We start from the raw sequence: 6,879 nt of genomic DNA, 5'->3' as shown, positions 1-6,879 counted from the left end.
CCCTCTTTTTTCTTCAAAAAACAAAGGACAAGCAGGTTATTATGCAATGTAAAATCTGAATTACAGTTTATATAATCTGACCTTGAAACATGTCCACCTAGATTATTTTTATAAACCAGATTATATAATATATCTTCATAATCCAAATTATTATAATCTATTGTGATTCCAAACAGAGCCTTAGATCCAATGAGAAAAATATATGGTGTAAATTAAAGGGCATCTCTTTTTCTATTTGTATTCATAAGATTTGATTTAAAATACATGTCATCTCATTTTCTATGACTCTCTCATTTCTATGATTTTTCTACCCTACAAATCAAAGGAGGCCCTACTAGAGGGGGTAGGCGCGCATCGTCGTGTCGTTGCTTTTTAAAACATCTCCAACTTCGACCCTCCATCCGTATTCGTTTAAGGTGATTTGGTAAGGACCAACTCATAAATAGTGATGCAGTAATGAGTCATCAAAATTATCTTTTAAATGTCTGTTCAGATCCGATTAATTTGAAGTTTAAATGCGCCCAATCACTGAAAAAATGACAAGTATGCATATTTTCTTACATGTTTGGTCACAAAAATATACCAGTCCGGTAGTTCGTGCAAAAAATGGGTTTTATGCCGTGTTGGACGAGCAATACGAGCCTCCACACTCACTATGTCGTCGCCTTCTTCTCGGTCACCTCCCTCGCTGCCTCTCCACGTGATTCTCCATGCACTTCAACATCTTAAGACGAACACTCGCACGATTATCCTTGCATCGCCATCCAAATCCTTCATCTTCGACGTCAAATTTTTGCCTCCTTCGAAGCGGTTGTGATATCAACCTTCTGCTCTTTGAGCATGGTCTTCTTCTCTTCAATCTTGAGCTTCCTCTCGGTCACCGCCATCAGCATGTTAAATCCCTTGACCTTACATGCCTCCTAGATGTCAGAGCACTTGACACATGCATCCTCCTCCTTCGTCAAGATGTCCTCGAATCTCTTTGTCATCTTGGTTGCCGCCCTTTATTGCTTCGCCTTCTCCTCCTTCCACTTCTTTCTCTAGAACCCTCTTCTAATCTTCGTGTGCGGCTATTTTGTTAGGTTTGTTGGATCACCTGTTTCTTCATCGGTGCCCATACCGGCGCTCTTGACGGAGTTGGCAATAAATACATTCCACTTGGGTTGCCCATACAACTTGTACCAAGAATGCATGACGGCGAAGTTCTTCTTCCCCAACTTCAAGAACAAATTGCATGCACGGGGAGGCTACAAAGTAAAACATTGCCAACAAGTTGCATATTCGATCCGGCCAAATGACCAACACATAGAGCATATCCGACCAAATGATCAACATGTATAACAACTTGCTCGGATACTTGTGCACCACTTGGCCACCATTTGATGAGTTGCTTCAAGTGGTCGCAATAGTTGGACACGACCTCTTGGATGAAGTAGCATCGACAATTGAGAGACTTCACCCCACGGTCGCGGATGAGTTCATCGACGTAGGGTTCAAAATGCTTGTGCTCACAGAACCAAGTGTGAATGTTGGCCCAAAATGTTGAGTCCTTTTGCTCCGTGCCATGGATAGGACAGATGCTAGTGGCCAACCACGCATCGCAGAACAACTCGTCCTCCCTCATGTTGAAGCTTTCTCCCTTCGACTTCTTGATGAGGACACCGATACCATTGTTATACCTACTGGACCAGTTACTAGAGCTCGCGCGCGCCAATTGAATTACGAGTTACTTTCGTTTCTTGGAAATCCTTCTAATGTTCATGAACATATGATGACGCCTAAATTAGATACTTTCGTTTTGCTTATGAATGAAGGACTTAGCATGGACAAGGAGGATGGCCATTGGAGCGGGATCAAGCATGGAGGGGAAGGTGCACACGCGGGAAAGAACAAGGGAGCTTTGAGTGCTGGTTTTTGGACTTTGAAACCACCATAAGGAAAGCATGAAGGCTTGGACGAAATATACAAGATGTCACTTCATAAATTTCGCCCATAAGCTATTATAGGTGTTGTCCACCTTATTTTTGGGCCAGGCCCATGTAATTTCGAAATACTACCCCATAGGTTGTTTTTAGAGCCCGTATGTGTGAGGAAACCGAGTTTAGGGTCGTTTTCGGACCCCTCCTCCAAGGGTCACAAAAATCCCTCTCTATTCCCTCATATATACAACCCTCAGGACACCGTTTAGACTTGGGTTTTGTTTAGATTACAAGTTAGCCATAGCTGCAACTTCGTGTTCTTTGTTTGTGTTCTATGACCAGACCGAGACATCACAGAACCCCACTTTCATCAATAAAGCTTTCCTCTTATATTCGCAATATCCGGATTGCAATTTCAGTTTCTTGCTTGTTCTCCGTTTGCGAGCAGGAAACAGACCCTCATGATCAGGTTGATCGTGCTCCGGCGTGGTCAATAACCTCCCGGAGTTGGTATAGCGATTGCTAAGGCGCGACGTCTTCGCACGTTCGTAGTTGGATCGTTGAAGTCTACTCCACCAAAAACTATAGCCACCATCTCATCGAAATACAGGGATAACTTCGCATCTATCAAGTGGTATCAGATTTCCAGGTTGCTCGATGAGATTTTACTAGTTTTTCGTAGTTTAGATCGCATTTGTTCTCCATACCTATAGTCCACGAAAAAGCCAAAAAATAGAATAGGGTTAGTTCATCCTATCCAAACCAATCTGAGCCTTTTGCAATTTTCCGTTCGGTATTTTTCTTTGTTGAACTTGCGGTTGCATCATCGTGTCGAGTTGTTGGTCTTAGAGTCTAGTCCTTTAGAGTTTTGAGTTCTATTCACAAGTTGTCACGCCGCCGCCGCCCCATATTCGATTTCGTTGCTACCCAGCACAATCATCACCGCTCCCATATAGCATCACCCATTATTATCGTCATCATTACCATATATCCCACCACATACCCGCCACCAATATCCCACCACATACCCGCCACCAATCTGAGTCCTTTACATATTAGGTGTAGTTTCGAGATTCCTTTGTTTTCGGTTTCACATTTCCTTGCCTGAGTTGGTTTCAGGAAAAAAAGACTCACACAGTTTTCAGAGCAGTCTTTATGCCAAAATTTCAAGGGGTGAAAATATTTTTCCCCATCCTGTTTTTAGGTTTTTCAGAGCATTTTGAGACACTCGTCATCATAGCGATTTTTTTGTCTCAATTTTTGGTCGTAGCAGCCTCGAATCACTCCCGAAAAAAATAGTCCCAAAAAAATCGTGCCTATCCTGCTTTTAGTCCTTTGGAAGAGTTTTGAGACACTCGTTTGAAAAAGACGTGGATATCGCCTAGAGGGGGGGTGAATAGGCGCTTTTAAATAATTAAGGTTTAGGCTTGAACAAATGTGGAATAAAACTATCGTTTAATATGTCAAGCACAAAACCTACAAACAACTAGGCTCACCTATGTGCACCAACAACTTATGCTAAGCAAGATAAACAACTAAGTGATAGCAAGATATATTACAATAAACAATATGTCTATCACAAAGTAAAGTGCATAAGTAAAGGGTTCGGGTAAGAGATAACCGAGGCACGGGGAGACGATGATGTATCCCGAAGTTCACACCCTTGCGGATGCTAATCTCCGTTAGAGCGGTGTGGAGGCACAATGCTCCCCAAGATGCCACTAAGGCCACCGTAATCTCCTCACGCCCTCGCACAATGCAAGATGCTGTGATTCCACTAAGGGACCCTTGAGGGCGGTCACCGAACCCGTACAAATGGCAACCCTTGGGGGCGGTCACCGAACCCGTACACGTGGCAACCCTTGGGGGCGGTTACCGGTACCCGTACAAATTGCTCGGGGCAATCTCCACAACCTAATTGGAGACCCCGACGCTTCCCGGAGCTTCACACCACAATGATTGAGCTCCGAGACACCACCAAGCTTCTAGGACGCCAAAGCATCCACGAAGAACAATATCAAGGGTACTAAGTACCAAAGGTAGTAAGCTTCTCAACTTCTCACTTCCATGTATCACCGTGGAGAACTCAAACCGATGCAACTAATGCAATGGCAAGAACACACGAAGTGGTCAAGTCCCTCACACTCAAATCCCTCCACAACAACAAAAGCTATGGAGAAATATGAGAGGAAGAACAAGGAGCTCACAAAGAACTCCAAGATCAAGATCCAAGGGGTTCCCCTCACATAGAGGAGAAAGTGATTGGTGGAGATGTGGATCTAGATCTCCTCTCTCTTTTCCCTCAAGAACAAGCAAGAATCATTGGAGGGATAGAGAGTAATCAAGCTCTAAGAATGTCAACAATGGAGATAGAACAAGAGCTCAACGGATGGATAATATCAAGGGGGAAGAAGACCCCCTTTATATAGTGGGGGAAGGAATCAGACCGTTACCCCCACTTTCTGCCCGAGCTCCAGCGGTACTACCGCTGGCACTCTAGCAGTACTACCGCCAGATAGCGGTACTACCGTTGGCTGCAGCGGTACTACCGCTGGGCCCCTGGTAGTGCAACGACACTACTACTGCCAAGAAAGTCTTCGCAAAAAGGTCCGTCCACGAACAACCGCTAGGCAGGCGGTACTAAGCTCCTGGAGCGGTACTACCTCTGACCAGGGGCGGTACTACCGCCAACCAGCGGTACTACCGCTAGGGCCAGCGGTACTACCGCCAACTCTAGCGGTACTACCGCTAGGTCCAACGGTACTACCGCTCGCCACTGAAACAGCCATAACTTTCGCATACGAGCTCCGAATCGAGTAAACCCAAGCTTTTTGGATTCAGGACGACAAGGGCTATCCAAACAGAGATATAGATATATGAGTCCTCTATGAATGAAGAACCGGCAAAAACTCCAACATCGAAAACATCATAGTAGATGCATATGGACTCCGTTTTCGATGAACTCGAGCTTGTCACTAAGATGACCATAAGCTCTAAAACTCACAAAGAGAAACACCAAACAAGAACCAAGAAGTATGATGCAAGGATGCAAATGGTTTGAGCTCTCAACGAATGATACGATCAAGCTACTCACTTGAGAGCCCCCTTGATAGTACAACAATCTATCCTAAACAGAAAACCTATCAAGGGCAAACCTATACCTTGCACCTCGTCCTCTTGAACTAGATGATGATGATCTTGGCTTCCTCAAGATGGACCACCTTTCTTGATTGCGTTGGCTTGACGAAGACTAGTTGATTGCTCCCCCATACTCACTATGGGTGAGCCACTCTTCAACATATCTTCACAAGTCCATTGCCACCACAATGAACAGCAAGCTTCAAGCAAGATATCTTCGTGTTGATCCACTTGAACTTGCACACCGCCATCTTGATGACGATCACCACTTGACTTCATCCTTCATGGGTTGTATGAGATCTTCCTCTAGACGCAAGCCCATGGAAAGACACCTAACCCCCACATAGAACTCTCACAAAGACCATGGGTTAGTACACAAACACGTAATGGACAATGCTTACCATACCATGGGATCACTTGATCCCTCTCGGTACATCTTGTACGCTTTGTGTGTTGATCATCTTGATTTACTCTTTGTCTGAGATCTTGATCAACCATCTGTCTCTATGACCATTCTTTGGATAATACCTTGAATACCATCTTGGTCATCATATAAACTCCTTGAACCCAACACATGGACTTCAAGAAGTGCCTATGGACAAATCCTATAAATGTAACTTAAGGCAACCATTAGTCCATAGGAATTGTCATCAATTAGCAAAACCACATATGGAGATATATGCTCTAACATCGTCGTTATAGTGATTTTCTGAAGAAAAAAAGCGCAAAGAAATCAAGAAAAAGAGCAGAAAGCAATCAGAGTGGCTCTTCCCTTTATTACGTGTAGTGTCGTGATTTTGTTGGTGTTGTAGGCTCGCGTCTCTAGTACGGTCTAGCCTAGGACCAGCACGGACGGTACTGTCATTGAGCGTCCTTTCAACTTTGCATCTCTGAACTGATTATTGTTGACCCTTTTTTGCTAGCATAGTATAAGCCTTCCCAGCTCCACGTACATCTACATCGTGTGTTTGTCACCACCTAGCAACCGCTCTATCCAAGCTTTGAGAGTTTTGACTACACCGGTTACCGATCACCACCTGTTGTTGGGTAAGAACTGGTAAGAATTTGAGATTTGCTTGACGAATTTGTGACACACCACCACGACCACCACCGCCACATCCTAGTAGTCTGTAGGTTCATATTCTTCTGTGTTCCTATTGTTGTTAACCATGCCAGGATCACAAGCCAACGAGATCGACTCGGAGAGCCTGACCAACCAGGAGCTCCATGATAAATTTCAGCAAATGATGGCTGACCAGGTACAAGACTTTATGATCAGGCTTGGAGAGTGTTGGAATTATGCCCTAGAAGCAATAATAAATATAGTTATTATTATAATTCCTGTATCAAGATAATCGTTTATTATCCATGCTATAATTGTATTGAATGAAGACTTATATACATGTGTGGATACATAGACAAAACACTGTCCCTAGCAAGCCTCTAGTTGGCTAGCCAGTTGGTCAAAGTTAGTCAGTGTCTTCTGATTATGAACAAGGTGTTGTTGCTTGATAAATGGATCACGTCATTAGGAGAATCACGTGATGGACTAGACCCAAACTAATAGACGTAGCATGCTGATCGTGTCATTTTATTGCTACTGTTTTCTGCGTGTCAAGTATTTGTTCCTATGACCATGAGATCATATAACTTACTAACACCGGAGGAATACTTTGTGTGTATCAAACGTCGCAACGTAACTGGGTGACTATAAAGATGCTCTACAGGTATCTCCGAAGGTGTTCGTTAAGTTAGTATGGATCGAGACTGGGATTTGTCACTCCGTGTGACGGAGAGGTATCTCGGGGCCCACTCGGTAATA

Source organism: Hordeum vulgare, chromosome 6H (genome assembly GCF_904849725.1).
Source record: "Hordeum vulgare subsp. vulgare chromosome 6H, MorexV3_pseudomolecules_assembly, whole genome shotgun sequence".
In the NCBI taxonomy this organism is placed as follows: domain Eukaryota; kingdom Viridiplantae; phylum Streptophyta; class Magnoliopsida; order Poales; family Poaceae; genus Hordeum; species Hordeum vulgare.
The sequence above is the reverse complement of the archived record's forward strand: the minus strand, read 5'-3'. Positions refer to the sequence as shown.